This window comes from Hemiscyllium ocellatum, chromosome 29 (assembly GCF_020745735.1).
Source record: "Hemiscyllium ocellatum isolate sHemOce1 chromosome 29, sHemOce1.pat.X.cur, whole genome shotgun sequence".
NCBI lineage: Eukaryota > Metazoa > Chordata > Chondrichthyes > Orectolobiformes > Hemiscylliidae > Hemiscyllium > Hemiscyllium ocellatum.
This window is the reverse complement of record NC_083429.1, coordinates 19,176,475-19,195,702: the sequence shown is the minus strand read 5'-3', so window position 1 is coordinate 19,195,702 and position 19,228 is coordinate 19,176,475.

Below are 19,228 nucleotides of genomic sequence, written 5' to 3'. Positions count from 1 at the left end.
CTGTGAAGCAATTTTCTTTGTGCCAAGAGTCCAAAAGGTGCTACTTTAATGCAATTCCTTTCTAGTTTCCCATGCTAAACAATTTTGAAATGCCAGCAGGACTCAGTTGGGAGCAGTTTGTATCCATGTGTCAGGCAGCAATGGATTACCTTCCTAGAACATGAGCATGGATGGAACACAGTTTAACTCTTTAATGAAGCACTGAATAAGTGCCATGTTGTTGGAGGTGTCATTTGTTGAGTGAGATATTAAACCTGCTAAAGTGGATATAAAAACCCCTACAGTACGAAGCTATGAAGGGCAGGAACCATTTTGTTAATGTTATAAAATAACTATAACATTTTATTGTTATAGAAAAATAAATAGAGTTTATTTTCCTATTGTTCCCTGTAAATTAGTTTAAACTAAAGGTTGAATTGTGCTGGTTGCCTGAGTACTTTGGAGAGTAGTGATACAATTCGAATGTACTAATTATACTGAGCTGTGAAAGTTCCTTTTGTCCTCAGACTTATTAGATTAGACTTACAGTGTGGAAACAGGCCCTTCGGCCCAACAAGTCCACACCGACCCGCCAAAGCGAAACCCACCCATACCCCTACATTTAACCCTTACCTAACACTACAGGCAATTTAGCATGGCCAATTCACCTGACCCACACTGGACTGTGGGAGGAAACCGGAGCACCCGGAGGAAACCCACGCTGACACGGGGAGAACGTGCAAACTCCACACAGTCAGTCGCCTGAGTCGGGAATTGAACCCGGGTCTCAGGCGCTGTGAGGCAGCAGTGCTAACCACTGTGCCACCGTGCCGCCCACTTATGATGACAGTTAGGTGACATTTGTCCTGTTGACAGAAAAAAAATAAAGGTGATACCTCTGAGCAATATAACAAGTTTTGTCTGATACATCTGTTGTTATCCCAGTTTGTAAAATGTAAAGGGCTGATTTTCACTAGGCCTTCATCACTGGCCTTGCTTTTATTTTGGCAGGAAAATCCTGCAAGAAACTGGGTCCTCCAGAGGTTTGAGATGATGACCCTGTGGAGGGTTCGTCATGCATGAGAAGTATAATAGCTTATGAGATAAAAGTAAATTTTATGATTTTAAGATTTTCAAAATGATAGAGAATTCACTCTCAGGGAAGTGACAGAACTTCCCTTAGGAGACTGTTGATGGATTCAATGGTTCACTTAGCAGGAATTGGGGAAGGTTATTGTTCTGAACACTGATGAGCTTGAGAGAGCTAATGGGCTCCTTCCCTGCAGCCCTTTCCCTCCCACTCCTATAATCAGTTTGTGATAAACTTTGCTTCAATTTGTAGCCATGGGACAAGCTGTTATGGTGGAGTTTGATTGATGACCTATACTCTTAACAGTATAATGAAAATATGAATTTCAGACTTGGACTGATTTTCTTTCAGTGTTAACTTCAAATGTCTCCAATGGCTGTGCTAATTCAGTTCTCAGAAATGCTTGGTTTGGGACTTTGGCACCCAAAGTTAAACTTTTGGGAAACTGAGTTCTTAGGCATCTTGCATTCAAAATGTGCAATGGATTCACTTACAATGTTTAATTAAACCTTAAACAGATTTGATGCGTGATATGGATGGGACTTAATTATTATTTCATGCTTCACTGAGTGATAAACTCACCACAATTTCACAAAAGCATTAACTTTCTACTAATAGGCTGCTTCCATAAGTTAAAAGATAAATTGCCAACCAGACAATTGAGCAATGTGGTATAACACATACCAGTTGGTGCATTGCAAGTATGTAAGCACTTGCACCTTGTTGCTGAAGGGCTCTGGTACCCAATAGCAACCTTGCAATGACATCTCAGGGATGCTCCCCAGTGACCATAAAGATAACAGTTTGGCAAGGATGTTATAAATCAAAGCTAGAAGATCAATGGAGTTCAGGGAATGGGCCGTAAAAATGTAACAGAAAGATCAGAGCTGGGTATCTCTCAGATTACTACGTATCAGGGTAATGTGCGATCAGCCTAAGTCTGAAGATAGAACTTGACCTTGTCTTCTCCTTGGTCATTCTAACTTCAACCCAAACTCTGAGCTGTGAGATTTGATCATGATTTCCAAAAGCACAGAGGGCTGGACAGAGTAGATAAGGAGAAGTTGTTCCTGTTTGTAAAAGGGAAAGGAACGAGAGGCCACAGATTTAAAGAGATGTTCAAAAGAAGAAAGTTGATATAAACTACTGGTTAGGCCTCAGCTGTATTTGTGTTGAATTCTGTTAATCACACTTAAAGGTCCTGGGTGAATTTCAGCAGAGATTTCTTGGAGTGGTGCCAGGGATAATGAACTTAAGTTACATAGAGAGATTAACGAAGGGTACTCTTCGTTATCCAGTACTTCCCAGGAGTCGAAAAACTATGGCATGTTCTTCGCAGCCTGCAACATAGTATCAATGGGGATGAGCACCTCGCCAAGACCTTCCCCATGCCTCCACTTCTCACCTTTAAACAGCCACCAAACCTCAAATAGATCATTGTTCGTAGTAAACTGCTGAGCTTTCAGGACAACACCGCACACATCTGTCGAGGTACATGCTGCAAAACATGTCAGAGTGTCGACACAGATCCTACCATTACATGTAGGGACACCTCTCACCATGTACGTGGCAGGTACTCATGTGACTCGGCCAACATTGTCTATCTCATACACTGTAGGCAAGGATGCTTTGAGGCATGGTACATTGGTGAGACCAAGCAGAGGCTATAGCAACAGATGAATTTAGACCACACAACAGTCAACAGACAGGGGTGTTCCCTCTGAGTCGGAGAACACTTCAGCGGTCAGGGACGTTCAACCTCGGACCTTCAGGTGACCATCCTCCAAGGCGATCTTTGGGACAGGCAACAAGGAAAAGTGATTGAACTGAGGCTGATAGCCAAGTCCAGTACCCTCAGGGAGGGCCTCAACCGGGACCTTGGGTTCATATCACACTACAGGTGACCCCATTGCACTATTCACACAGACACATATACACACACACACACACACTCACAGACATACACACACACACACACACACACACACACACACACGTATGTGGGGTGAATTTGTACTTGCAGAATTATATTTCATTTTGCTCAAAAACTGCATGGATCCATGTGAGATTCTGTAAATCCCCTTTTTAGGTTAGAAGTAGGGTGAACATTGGGGCACAGACAGCCTCACACAGGGCACCTCACACCCTCAATGCATTCTCTGAGATGACGTGGCACCAATTGTTAAAGGTCACTTGAGAATATAACTTTAAAAAAAAATTTCTGGGATTTACTTATGCAAGAACTGAAACCAACATGGTCATTCTAAAAGATGCGAGACTTCACAAACAATCCAGATCTTTTTTTCAATATATAATTTCAGTTACATCACACTGCAATGTTTTGCTGTAAATTCTGTCTTACAATCTTATTCTCCACAACAATCTGATGAAGGAGCATCACTCCAAAAGCTAGTGCTTCCAAATAAACCTGTTGGACTATAACCTGGTGTTGTGATTTTTAACTAAAGGAATCAAGATTGTTTTCCACAGATACATATACCTTTTCAAAATTATATGTGTTCATAGCAGAGTTAAGAAAACAGAAGGTCACTAATTTAATAAAACTGACAAAACATTACATTGATCTAAATTAAACTCTATCTGCCACTCCTCGGTCCAGGTGATCAAGATCCTGTAGAGATAATCTTCTTTTCTGTCCACTACACTAGCAATTTTGCTGTCTTCTGCAAATTGACTAACAAATGCTCTTATACTCACATCCAAAACATTTCTGTAAATGACAAAAAGCAGTGGACCCAGCACCAATCCTTGTGGCATACCGCTAATCAAAGACCTCTAGTCTGAAAAAGAAACCTCCACCACCACTCTCTGTCTCCTACCTTCAAGTCAATTTTCTATCCAGATGGCTAGCTTTCCTTGGATTCCACATTATCTAACCTTGCTAACCAGAGTCAAAAAAAGAATGAAGGGCTAATGCCTGAAATGTCAACTCTCCTGCTCCTCGGATGTTGTGCTTTCCCAGCACCACACCTTTCGACTCTGACTCTCCAGCATCTGCAGTCCTCACTGTCTCCAACCTTCCTCTCCAGTCTACTATGCAAAACCTTGTCAAACACCATTCCTTTGCCTTCATCAGTTTTCTTTTTCACTTCTTCAAAAAAACTCAGTCAAATTAGTGAGACACAACATCCCCTGAAAAAAGCTGTGCTGACTATCCCCAATCAGTTGCCTTGTCTTTCCAAATACATGTAGATCTTGCCCCTCATAAATCCCCCCAACAAGTTATCCAACACTGATGCCAGGCTCACCGGTCCATAGTTTCTTGGCTTTTCCTTACCACCTTTCATAAATAATGGCACCTCATTAGCTACCCTCCAGTCTTCCAACAGCTCAGCCATGGCTATCAATGATACAAATATCTCAGCAAGAGACCTGACAAGTCAAGCAGATGAACTCAGGGCATGGCTGGGAGCATGGGACTTGGATATCATATCTATTACAGAAACATGGCTCAGGGAAGGGCAGGACTAGAAACTTAATGTTTCAGAGTATAGATGCTATAATAAGGATAGGAAGGGGAGCAAGAGAGGAGGGGGAGTGGTGTTTTTGTTTCGGGATAACATTACTGCTGTATTAGGGAGGATATTGCTGGGAGTATATCCAGTAACGCTATTTGCGTGGAATTGAGAAATATGTAAGGGATGGTTACTTTAAGAGGTTGGTAGGTGACCCCCCAGTCATCAGTGGAAAATTGGGAAGTAAATTTATAAGAAGATCCTGGATACATCTAAGAATGGTAGAGTTGTAAAGATAGAGATTTTTAACTTTCCAAACATAGACTGGGACTGCACAGTGTTAAGGCCTTGGATGAAGAGGAATTTCTTCATGTGTTCACAAAAAATGTTTTGAAACAGTATGTGGATGTGCCGACTAGAAAAGAAGCAACATTTGATCTTCTCTTGGAAAATAAGGCAAGGCAAGAGACTGAGGTGTCAATGGAGGAGTACTTTGAACCCAATGATTATAATCCAATTAGCTTTAAAATAGTTACACAAAAGGGTGCAGTAGCAGTGTTGGGGCTATATTACAGGCCTCCCAACAATAAGTGTGAGATAGAGACACAAATATGTAGAAAGATTATGGAAAGATGTAGGAGCAACAGAGTGGTGGTGATGGGAGATTTTAATTTTCCGAAATAGACTGGGATTCACTTAGTGTTGGAGGTTAGATGGAGCAGAATTTGTAAGGAACATCCAGGAAGGTTTGAAAGAAGAGTATATAAATAGTCCAACTCGGGAAGGGGCCATACTGGACCTGGTGTGGGGGAATGAGCCCAGCCATTTGGGAATACTGCTCACAATTCAATAAGTTTTAGGGTACTCAAGAGCAGTCCTAAAGGGACAGTACTAAAGTGGGGGAAGGCCAATATAGCAAAATTCAGTAGGAGCTGGGGAATGTAGATGAGGAGCAGCTGTTTGAAGGTAAATCCACATTTGATATGTGGGAGGTTTTTGAAGAGAGGTTGACTAGAGCTCAGAACAGGCAATAGTGAGGACTACAGATGCTGGAGATCAGAGTCAAGATTAGAGTCGTGCTAGAAAAGCACAGCAGATCAGGCAGCATCTAAGGAGCAGAAAAAATGATGTTTTGGGCAAAAGCTCTTCAACATCCTGATGAAGGCCTTTTGCCTGAAACATCGATTTTCCTGCTCCTCGGATGTTGCCTGACCTGCTATGCTTTTCTAGCACCACTCTAATCTAGAGTTCAGAACTGGCATGAACTGTGGAAATGAGGGATAGAAATGGCAAGGTTAGGGTAACATGGATAACAGGTGAAATTTTGAGACTAGCTAAGAGAAAAAAGGAAGCATATGTGAGGTCAAGGTGATTGAAAACAAATTTTTGGAAGAATATCGGGAACATAGGACGAATCTGAAATGAGGAATTAAAAAGGCTAAAAGAGGTCATGAAATATCTTTTGCAAACAAGGTTAAGGAAAATCCAAAAGCCTTTTATTCATATATAAAGAACAAGAGGATAGGATCTATCCCAAGTTACTGAGGGAAGCAAGAGAGGAAATAATTGGGGTCTTAACATATATCTTTGCAGCATCCTCGAACATGGGCAAGGTCCCGGAGGACTGGAGAATTGCTAATGTTGTCCCCTTTTTTAAGTAAAACATAAAAATTACCCAACTCCCTATCATAGATTTACAAAAAAAAACAAGATTTGTAAATTTTTTAAGACTTAAGAACAAACAATTAACTGATCAATGAAATTCTGACACTCACAGCTGTTCTGATAATAAGGACTCTCCAAGGTCAGATGTGAAATTTCACTATTTATTTGGTTGTCTTGGATGGAATTGCGAATTACAGGGATGCATGTACTTTCACAGTCAGTCAGGAGGGTAGCAGGGATAATCCTGGTAATTATAGACCAGTAAGCCTGACGTCAGTGGTAGGGAAACTGCTGGAGAAGACACTGAGGGATAGGATCTATTTACATTTGGAAGAAAATGGGCTGATCAGTGATAGGCAGCATGGTTTTGTGCAGGTAAGATCATTTCTTAGAAACGTAATAGAATTCTTTGAGTTCCTGGGTTCGATTCCCGCCTGCCTGTGTGGAGTTTGCACATTCTCCCTGTGTCTGCATGGGTTTCCTCCGAGTGCTCTGGTTTCCTCCCACAGTCCAAAGATGTGCGGGTTAGGTGAATTGGCCATGCTAAATTGCCCACAGTGTTAGGTGAGTTAGTCAGGATAAATATAGGGTAGGGAAATGGGTTTGGGTGGGTTTCTCTTCGGACGGGCGGTGTGGACTTGGGCCGTAGGGCCTGTTTCCACACTGTAACAAATCTAATCTCACAAACCCTGGTTTCTGAAAATTCTGATACTGCCTCTTATTCTGGATGTAAGTTTGCTCGATGTGCTGGAATGCCTGTTTTCAGATGTTTCGTCACCATACTAGGCAACATCACCAGTGAGCCTCCAGTGAAGCATTGGTGTTAGTGACCTGCTTTCTATTTATGTGTTTTGGTTTCCTGGGTCTGTGACTTCATTTCCTGTGGTGATGTCATTTCCTGATTTTATTTTTCATCAGTGGGGAGTAAATGGGGTCCAAGTCAATGTGTTTGTTGATAGAGTTCTAGTTAAAATGCTGTGATTTCAGGAATTCTCGTGTGTGTCTCTGTTTGGCCTGTTCTAGGATGGATGTGTTGTCCCAGTCAAAAACGGCGTCCTTCCTCATCCATATGTAAGGATACTAGTGAGAGTGGATCATGTCTTTTTGTGGCTAGTTGATGTTCATATACCCTGGTGGCTAGTTTTCTGCCTATTTGTCCAATGTAGTATTTGTTGCAGTTCTTGTAAGGTGTTTTGTAAATGACATTAGTTTTGCTTGTGTCTGTGTAGGGTTTGCCAAGTTCATTAGCTGCTGTTTTAGTATGTTGGTGGGTTATGAACTGAAAATGTTTGCTGGAAAAGTGCAGCAGGTCAGGCAGCATCCAAAGAGCAGGAGAATCGACGTTTCGGGCATGAGCCCTTCTTCAGGAATGGTTCCTGAAGAAGTGCTTATGCCCGAAACGTCGATTCTCCTGCTCTTTGGATGCTACCTGACCTGCTGCGCTTTTCCAGCAACATATTTTCAGCTCTGATCTCCAGCATCTGCAGTCCTCACTTTCTCCTGTTGGTGGGTTATGGGCTACCATGATGCCAAGAAGTCTGAGTAGTCTGGCAGTCATTTCCAAGATGTCTTTGATGTGGGGGAGAGTGGATAGAGACACATCCAGAAACCCTAACTGATGATGTTATCTAGAATGGTGACAAAACATCTGAAAACAAACCTTCCAGCTCAGTGAGCAAACTTACATCCAGAACCCCAATCTGAACCAGAAATCTTCTCAAAACTCATTATTGCCTCTTCTGCCATTCCAACTGATCCATGCAATCTGATAGGATTCACGACCAAACATACCTCCTTAAATTCTCCCCCATCCAACAAGAAGAGCACTATAAAGGCTATCTCTGCAACTTAATCAGCAGACCCAGAAAAGAGCAGTCTTACTGATCTAAAAACACAGCTCTGGAGTAGCTTAATATCTATTTTCTATATTTTAAAAAAATAATCAAGAGATAGACCTCAGTAAAACATAAAAATTACCCAACTCCCTATCATAGATTTACAAAAAAAACAAGATTTGTAAATTTTTTAAGACTTAAGAACAAACAATTAACTGATCAATGAAATTCTGACACTCACAGCTGTTCTGATAATAAGGACTCTCCAAGGTCAGCTGTGAAATTTCACTATTTATTTGGTTGTCTTGGATGGAATTGCGAATTACAGGGATGCATGTACTTTCACAGTCAGTCAGTGGTGCAAGTTCACTGCTAACGTTTGTGAAGAATTCTAGAGCAGTTCTCCAAACTCCCCCATGGTCTCTCCTGAAACTCCTGCTCTCTCCTTTTTCTCTCTTTCCTCCTCTTTAAAGTATTGATGTTTTTGATTTTCTTTAAAGTTGTGAAAACAAAGTGAAAACTTATGAAAAACAGTAATTACTTGTCAAAGAAATCAAGGAAATCAGCTCCAGCACTGAAAAAAGAAACCTCATAAAAAGGAGCAGTTCTTACAGTCACAATCATGAAAACAGTATTCCTGATAGTGCAAATGATTGTGGTCAGCAGTGTTGATTCCTCATCGAGGGGAAACTTCCAAAAGTGGTTTGCAGACTGTTTGCTACTGTTTGCATCCAACTTAGTGAAGATTGTACTGTTTGCAAGTTAAACTAGACTCCCATTTACAGATATTGGTGAACCCGAATGGGTGGGTTGCGGGTCGGTGTGGACTTGTTGGGCCGAAGGGCCTGTTTCCACACTGTAAGTAATCTAATCTAATCTATTTTCATCGCACTGCCTTTCAAACTGCATCTCCAGTGTTTCAAATTCTAAAGGAGCCACTTGGCTTGGGAACTAGCACTGTAGCAGCAAATCACATGGTTAGCAGTATCTCTTATAACCTTTTCCAACACTTTACCCACAACCAAAGTAAGGCTCACTGGTCTATAGTTGCCAGAGTTTTCTCTCCTCTCCTTCTTGAACAAGGGGACAACATTTGCTATCCTCCAGTCTTCTCGCACTATTCCTGTAGACAATGATGACATAAAGATCAAAGACAAAGCCTCTGCAATCTCCTCCCTGGCTTCCTAGCGAATCCTAGGATAAATCCCATCTAGCCAAGAGGACTTACCTATTTTCATACTTCCCAGAATTGCTAACACCTCCTCATTGTGAACCTCAATCCTGTCTAGTCCAATAGATTATATCTCAGTATTCTCCTCTACAACTTTGTCTTTTTCCAGTGTGATTCGAGATGTGACAATAATGGCGCATGACTGCTGTGGAGCAAGAAGAATTTGACTCTTGCAGATGTTTGGTGCAGGAGTTCAGGAGGACGCTTGGAGAATTGTGGGTGGCACGGTGGCACAGTGGTTAGCACTGCTGCCTCACAGCGCCTGTAGACCCGGGTTCAATTCCCGACTCAGGCGACTGACTGTGTGGAGTTTGCACATTCTCCCCGTGTCTGCGTGGGTTTCCTCCGGGTGCTCCGGTTTCCTCCCACAGTCCAAAGATGTGTGGGTCAGGTGAATTGGCCAAGCTAAATTGCCTGTAGTGTTAGGTAAGGGGTAAATGTAGGGGTATGGGTGGGTTGCGCTTCGGCGGGTCGGTGTGGACTTGTTGGGCCGAAGGGCCTGTTTCCACACTCTAAGTCTAATCTAAAAAATTGTTAACCAATGTCTAGCAGAAGCCAGACAGTGTCATGTAGTATGCACATGTTCTCAAAGGATGACTTCGTAATGGGATACCGATCTCTGTGCAGTTATTTCAGTTCCTATATTTATCTGAGCTTTGGCCTGATTTTAACAGGATCAGTACCTGCTTTAAATTTCACCTCGTGTCTGTTTCAGATGGGAAGTGAACTGGCAACACATGTCTGACACGAGGGAGTTAAACTTTCCTTCTGAAATAGATGGGCTTCAAAAGAGGAAACAAATAATGACCCAGAAATGTTGGAGAACACAGGGTCTAAAAGAAGGAGGAACTGAAGGAAATGCATCATAGTAGGGAAATAGTACTGGGAAAATTGATGGGATTAAAGGCTGATAAACCCAAGAAGTGGATAATCTTCATGCTAGCAGATGTAAAGAAATGATCCTTGAAATAGTGGATGCATTTGTTATCATCCTATACACTTTGGACAGTTCCTATGGATTGGAAGGTACCTATTGTCAGCCTGGGAGTTAAAAAAGAAGGCAAACAGAAAACAGTGAATTATAGATCAGATAGCTGGACATCAATAGGAGAGAAAATGCTCAAGTTTAATAGCAGTGCACTTGGAAAACAATACCAGAAGAGGACAGAGTCAACACGGATTTACTAAGAGTTGATAAATCTATTAGAATTTTTTGAGTATGGAACCAGTAGAGGTGCTCAGGAGGAGTCAGTGGATGTGATTTATTTGGACTTTTACAAAGCTTTCAATAAGGTCCCACATGAAGAGTACCAAGTAAATTTAAAGTGCCTGAGATTGCAGATACTTTACTGACATGGAGAGAGAACTGGTTGGCAGTCAGCAAACAAAGACTAAGAATCAATGAGTCTTTTTCCAAGTGACAGGCAGTGACTAGTAGGGTACTTAGGGATGAGTTGTAAGATTCCAGCTATTCATAATATTCAGAATAATGATGTAGATGAGGGAACTAAATGTCTCCAGGTTTGCAGATGTAACAAAGCTGAGTGCATGGGTGAGCTGTGAGGAGGATGCAGAGATGCTTCAGTGCAATTTGGACAGGCTGTGTGAGTGGGTAAATGCATGGCAGATCAAGTATAATGTGGAGAATTGTGAGATTATCCACTTCGGTAGCACAAACAGGAGATTATTATCTGAATGATGATAAACTGAGAAAGGTGGAGATATAATGAGACCTGGTGACATTATACACAGAAAGGAAGCAAGCAGGAACAGCAGATAATGAAGAATACAAAAGGTATATTAGTTTTTATACCAATAGGATTCAAGTATATAAGCAGATATGTCTCGCTGCAATTGTACAGGGCCTTGGTGAGACTGCATCTGTAACATAGTGTGCAGTTTTGATCTCCTTATCTGAGGAAAGATGTTCTCGCAACAAAGGTTTATCAGGCTGATTCCTGTGATGTCAGGATTAACACATGAATAGAGACTGGATCAGTCAGGATCATACTCATTGGACAAAAAATAAGTGTGAATAAGAAAGAATAAGACAGAAGAATAAGGGGGAATCTCAAATAAATCTTGAAATCTGTAACAGGACCAGGCAAGGTAAACACAGGAAGGGTGTTTGAGAGACTGCGCAGTGCAGGGTTTCTAAGGATATGGGGTAGGCCATTTAGTTTTGAGATGAAGAAAAACTTCTTCACGCAGAGAATGATGAGCATATGGAATTCTTTAATACTGAAAGTGATTGAGACCAAAACATTAAAAGCTTAATCATCCTCAGTGAAGACGTCTCTAACGAAAAGTGATGGACTTGAAGCATTAACTCTGCTTTCTTCTCACAGATACAGTCAGATCTACTGAGTTTCTCCAGCAAGTTTCTTTTTTGTTTCAGATCTCCAGCATCCACAGTTTCATTTAACTGGGTTGTAAGATCAGCCAGGATCATATTAAAAGAAGGAGCAGTCCATTATGGACCAGACCAAACTCCCTCGAAATACATTCAGAAGATCATCTGAACCATTACTTTGTATTATTTTAAAGCTAAGTATCAAGTGTTGCATTCCAGATGTAATTCAATTGGTCAAACTACTTAATGTTAGACAAAACCCTTCATTTTGACAAAACAGTTAAAATACAGACTAAATAAAAATAAAAGACTTGTCTTAGCTGCAATTCTATCAAAATGTTTAACAAAGTAATAAATAAATTAATTATTACTATTACTTTAGATTTGCAACATTTAAAAGGCATCAAGATGGGTAAGTGAACAGGAAGGGTTTAGAGGGATATGGGCCAAGTGTTGGCAAATGGGACAAGATTAGGTTGAGATATCTGGTTGGCATGATGAGTTGGACTGTTTTGGTTCTGTGGTGTATGTCTCTATGACTCTATGACTCCAAAACTGTTCGAATACAGTAACAACCCACAGACATACCCTTGGCAAGTTCAGAAAAGCAGGTCTGCATTTCACTGAGAAAAAAAAAATCAACAGAAAACTCTGAGAGAAAGAGAGAGAGAGAGAGAGAGAGAGAAGCAAGGAGAGATGCCCTGCAGCTTCCCAATCCAGCTTCAAAACCCCGACAGCAACTGCTACTGAAATACTAAAACTAAAACTCCTGATTCTGTAGAGGTTTGCCTCACCCATTCAGGCTGCTTCTATCAATCCAACATTTAAAAGAAAAGGCCTCAAAAGCTGTTTATTTTATGGGCTTTGAAGTAGACTGATCGGCACCTCTGATCTCAAACTTTCTTCATTAAAAACAGGACAAAATCCCCTTCCTAAAGCCATAATATCATCACATGCCTCAAAACACTGAATGGCCTACTCCCCCTTCCAGTTTCTAAGTTGCATTGTTTCTAATTGACAGGCCACCCAAAAATTGCCTGTCATTAAACTCAGAGGTTTTGTTTACATCATCCAATAGATACCAAGGACAATCGTCATTTTGTATTTTGATATAAAGCATATTGTAGGTCTTTAGTGAATTCACAGGCAATGTATTTCAGTATAAATTGAAAGATTGAGCTAATTTTACTTTGAACACCTCAAATAGACTACCCCTCAATTTGTTAAATTCAAGGATGTATAGAGCACTGGATTAGCAATTTGCCCCCTAAATGAACATTCTGAATTCCCAGTACAATATCACTGAGCCTGCATGTAGCCTGTCCAAGACCATTCCATTTTGTTTGGTAAGATTTGATGCTTAAAACTGAATGCAATACTTTCAAGGCAGTTTGATTGAGATTCTGTAAAACTGAATTACAACTTTGTAATCCATCCCTCTTAAAATAGTCCAATTCACACATTCATCCACCTTTTTGATTGCTTTTTTGTACCTTTACATTAGACTTAATAATATGTGCATCTTTACACCTCAATCTCTTTGCTCCTTCACAGCTTCTGGTTGCTATTAACAAAATATTCTGATTTGTCTTCCTCACATCCTCACACTGTGAAGCACTGAAGCTTATATTTTAGTAACATTTAAATCGTTTGCTGTATGGGTCACTGACACTGAATACTATTGAGAATATTATACCATTTAGCCCTGCTGAATATGCCTTCAATGAGGTGAAAAGTGCTATTCAGTTCTTCGTTAACTTATTGATCTTATTTTCTGAGTTCTGCAATTTTATCATACAGAAAGCTAAAGATTTAAGGCAACTCTGTGATAAATAAAAATCTATATTTACAAGAGCTTTCTCTGAATAATTCTAGGACTAAATGCAGTCTTCAGTTGAATAAGTTCTATATATTGGTCTGATCCCAGATGTGACACCAAATTATGTTAGGATCACAGATGAGGCGAGCAATTTTATCTCAGGATCTGCCTCAAGATCACTTTAAAAGGATTCTATAGCTTTGAACAATTAACAAGACATCATGATACAAGCTAGAACAATAATACAGGATACAGCTAGAACAATAATACAGGATACAAGCTAGAACAATAATACAGGATACAGCTAGAACAATAATACAGGATACAAGCTAGAGCAATAATACAGGATACAGCTAGAACAATAATACAGGATACAGCTAGAGCAATAATACAGGATACAGCTAGAACAATAATACAGGATACAGCTAGAACAATAATACAGGATACAAGCTAGAACAATAATACAGGATACAGCTAGAACAATAATACAGGATACAGCTAGAGCAATAATACAGGATACAGCTAGAACAATAATACAGGATACAGCTAGAGCAATAATACAGGATACAGCTAGAACAATAATACAGGATACAAGCTAGAACAATAATACAGGATACAGCTAGAGCAATAATACAGGATACAGCTAGAACAATAATACAGGATACAGCTAGAGCAATAATACAGGATACAGCTAGAACAATAATACAGGATACAGCTAGAGCAATAATACAGGATACAGCTAGAACAATAATACAGGATACAGCTAGAGCAATAATACAGGATACAGCTAGAACAATAATACAGGATACAGCTAGAACAATAATACAGGATACAGCTAGAGCAATAATACAGGATACATCTAGAGCAATAATACAGGATACAGCTAGAACAATAATACAGGATACAGCTAGAGCAATAATACAGGATACAGCTAGAACAATAATACAGGATACAGCTAGAACAATAATACAGGATACAGCTAGAGCAATAATACAGGATACAGCTAGAACAATAATACAGGATACAGCTAGAACAATAATACAGGATACAGCTAGAACAATAATACAGGATACGGCTAGAACAATAATACAGGATACAAGCTAGAACAATAATACAGGATACAGCTAGAACAATAATACAGGATACAGCTAGAACAATAATACAGGATACAGCTAGAGCAATAATACAGGATACAGCTAGAACAATAATACAGGATACAGCTAGAGCAATAATACAGGATACAGCTAGAACAATAATACAGGATACAGCTAGAACAATAATACAGGATACAGCTAGAGCAATAATACAGGATACAGCTAGAACAATAATACAGGATACAGCTAGAGCAATAATACAGAATACAGCTAGAACAATAATACAGGATACAGCTAGAACAATAATACAGGATACAGCTAGAGCAATAATACAGGATACAGCTAGAACAATAATACAGGATACAGCTAGAACAATAATACAGGATACAGCTAGAGCAATAATACAGGATACAGCTAGAACAATAATACAGGATACAGCTAGAACAATAATACAGGATACAGCTAGAGCAATAATACAGGATACAGCTAGAACAATAATACAGGATACAGCTAGAACAATAATACAGGATACAGCTAGAACAATAATACAGGATACAGCTAGAACAATGCTGGCATTGGAGAATTGGGAATGTACAGCAAGAATGAAAATATTAGAATTTCAACATTGATGAAAACATCTCAATTTTTCCCTTAAGGTTCAAGTGTTGACTTCAGAATCTCATTATTTGTCCAATTTGTCATATTTCTATGCAGCTGTCATTTCTCCACTCCTTCCCATGAAATCAGATTCATTACTTATCAATTCCTTACTTGAATGTCAAAGCAGGTACCTGGTGTGTACAATCTCTGATTAGTTGTCAATTTGTCATCCACTTTAACCTTCACCAAAATGTCGTAGTACGTTCCATGGACACTGTCTGCTCCATTCTTTCTGTACACAAGCCTTCACTGGGAAACTACCAGCTTCATCACATCATCACGGTTCAACTCCCTCACCACCTCAGCCCTTGAACACTTTACTTTCAAGCTCAGGGATACCTATGACATATGTGACGATGGTGTCAGTTTAAGCAGTTATTTTGTCTTGTTTTCTTAGGAGACAGGTTGGAAGATAGAGAGGTAGAGCTGTCTCTAAGAAATTAAACAGGGCGGCACAGTGGCACAGTGGTTAGCACTGCTGCCTCACAGTGCCAGAGACCTGGGTTCAATTCCCGACTAAGGCAACTGACTGTGTGGAGTTTGCACATTCTCCCTGTGTCTGCGCGGGTTTCCTCCGGGTGCTCTGGTTTCCTCCCACTGTCCAAAGATGTGCAGGTCAGGTGAATTGGCCATGTTAAATTGCCCGTAGTGTTAGGTAAAGGGGTAAATGTAGGGGTATGGGTGGGTTGCGTTTTGGCGGGTCGGTGTGGATTTGTTGGCCCAAAGGGCCTGTTTCCACACTGTAAGTAATCTAATCTTGTGAGGCTTTGGGGATTTTTTTAACAGCCTGAATGGATTGAAAGGCTCTCAGAGATCCATATTTCTCAGTTTTGATTTTATCAGTAATGTCAGAAACTTTTGGGGTCACAAAAGAGTTGGACATTTCAGTGAATGTGTCCTGGCTGCTATTCTCTCTGAACAATTCTCTTGATTATCTTTCGTCCTAAAGTGGAGAATTGCATGTTAGAATTGGTGTCTGAATTTACCTTTTTGCCAACAGGTGTGATTATGGGATGTTACTATGTTGGAACAGTTAATTGGTGATAGTTACTGAATCTATTATTCAGTAAAATTTTCCAGTAGTTAAGTTATTCTAAATTTCTCTTTCTTTGGCTATATTTTAATGACAAGTTTAAATAAATTACGTTTTGCTTAACATCAAGTAATTTAATCATTCACATTATATCTGTAACAGATCTACCTGTAATTTAAGAAAATATTAGGGTCTGGTGTACCTTATTAAAATTTAATGAGAGTCTGGTCCTTAACATATACATGCTTTTGACAAGTCACCCTGGGCACAAGGATACCCATGCTGCTCATGTATCTGCACAGGATCTATCTTATGGCCTCTGTAGATATTTATTAGCACTTACTTTGCAGATTTGCAGCTTTTGTAACTTGCAATGCTTTTTAGCAAAGAGGGAGGGCTAGGCTGGGAACACGGAATAGTCAAAGGTTGAACATGCCATGTCATACACTGTGTTATGTCAATATCACATCTACAATAGCTTATGCAGCGCATACTCCACATGGGTTTAAACCAAATAGAGTAGTTGTATAAAGGGCTGAATGATAACCATGGGGAGGCTGAAAGGGACAGGGACTGCATCACAAAAATGAACAAGAAGAATGGAAGATTGACCTTGTATCTCAAGTGAAATCTGCAAGTTGCTCACAAGGACATGAAGTTGAAACTTCTGTCCAAAGTCAAGTATGCAATAATGAGATAAATGTAGAGATGTCAGAGTAAGTTAATGTTATTCTCTCTGGGGATAGAGTATAATAGTTTAGATGTGAAACCCAGCTGGGGATAATTGTAGCAAACATACATCCATCAATCCATTAATGCCCACCCATCTGGCAGCAAATTGAACTTCATCAGCAAGCCATTCATTGTCCAAGAATGAACATTACAAATTATAGCCTCAAGAAATCAGCACCATTACAGTTTTTGCACTAATTGCCTGCTTGTCACATCAGCTTAATGAATGTATTCAGGCACTAACTTTCAAGCATCAGCTGGGCTTGGCATTTCTGGAATACATTTCATGGCTAACATTAGATGATAATGATTCGGAGCAGCCACATTCACATGCTGAACTGTAAGTATGTTATGAAACAGTCTGCGATATGCCAAGATTACTTTTCTCAAGGCAAGGACAATCCGAGTGACTTCTTGCTAGAATTACACTTCGTTGATGTAGCATGAACACTTTGGTTGGACAACATGCATTTGGATAAGGTTACATCCTGAGCACCTTACCAAGGCGTGGCACTGATCTCCCTGCAAAGCCTCCACAGATCATTGTGCCAGGGCATAACAGTTCATTGAGATTAATGTAAAGAACCAGGAGGGAAATGGTGTTCCCTCTCTGACATTTCCCACAAATTCTCTGTTCACACAACTGACATGGACTAGGCAATGGCTGGAGCTCTTCTGGCCCTATATCAAATGCGAAGACATTGTCAAATGAGAAAGCAATTACAACATTGTCAGCAAGAACAGCAATGTCCAATCACTGCATTACAGCCTTCAAAGGGAGAGAAATGGGTGAGGATTCACTGTTGATGATGGAGAACAATGTTACCCTGCACTATCCTTGTCCTCAGCTCTCAGAAAGTCTGTGAAGGCTTATATTAAGGATGTCCTGGGCCATCCTCACTGAACTGCATCACCTAATGGAGCAGGAGTTGCTCTCATAGTGACTAGGCGGCTATCCAAAAACTGCAGTTGTAGTTGCCTGAATATTTATGTCAGTGGCTTATTTCAAGGAGAAACTCAGGATCTGTGTGGCATTTCCATATCCTCAACCCACAAATGCATCCAGGTTGTATCCGGGCTTATGCCCGAAACGTCGAACTTCCTGTTCCTTGGATGCTGCCTGACCTGCTGCGCTTTTCCAGCAACACATTTTCAGCTCTGATCTCCAGCATCTGCAGACCTCACTTTCTCCCAGGAGCATCCAAGAGACCATGATTGAGGCAGAGATGCAAGAGAGACATCATTGAAACTCACTTGAAAGAGGAATGAGCAGACTTTGGGCATTCTGTAATTGTGTAACTTGTTTTGGGTTATAGCGGCAAACAGTCTCTGCTTAGTGCAAAGAACAAGTCAATCATACTATTTTTGTAGTCATAGAGTCATAGTGATGTACAGTACAGAAACAGACCCTTCGGTCCAACCCATCCATGCCGACCAGATATCCAAACCCAATCTAGTCCCACCTGCCAGCACCCGGCCCATATCCCTCCAAACCCTTCCTATTCATATACCCATCCAAATGACTCTTAAATGTTGCAATTGTACCAGCCTCCATCACTTCCTCTGGCAGCTCATTCCATACACGTATCACCCTCTGTATGAAAAAGTTGCCCTTTACGTCTCTTTTATATCTTTCACCTCTCACCCTAAACCTATGCCCTCTAGTTCTGGACTCCCTGACCCCAGGGAAAAGACTTTGTCTATTTATCCTACCCAGGCACCTCATAATTTTCTAAACCTAAAAACTGGTTCTTAACCAGCCTGATTATGGATACCTGCTGATCAACCTGCTTTGGGATATTATTACACATCTCTGGAACAGATGGGAAATGAATCTAGACCTCCTAGCTTAGAGGAAGGGGCATTACCAGAGCATCACAAGGGCCTTCTAATTTTTATTGCGTGCTTGATGTGATTTCACTTTCGAGCACTGACACATGAAGTGTCCCACCACTAGAAGGCAGCACGCTGTGCAGTTTCTCTCAGCAGACCAGTGTGCTGTGAGGGAGAGTGAGCATGTGGACTGTCCCTTGCACACCTCCAGGCCTGAATGAAAAATGGATTAATTGAACAGAGATGGTGGAATCATCACTGATTCCTTGAACTTACTATTGACCAGAAACTGTGGCTACAAGAGCAGGTCAGACATTAGGAATCTTGCAGCATGTAATTCATCTCCCAACTCCCCAAAGTTTGTCCACTGTCTATGTGGCACAAATCGGGTATGTAATGGAATACCTTCCACTTGCCTGCATGTGTGC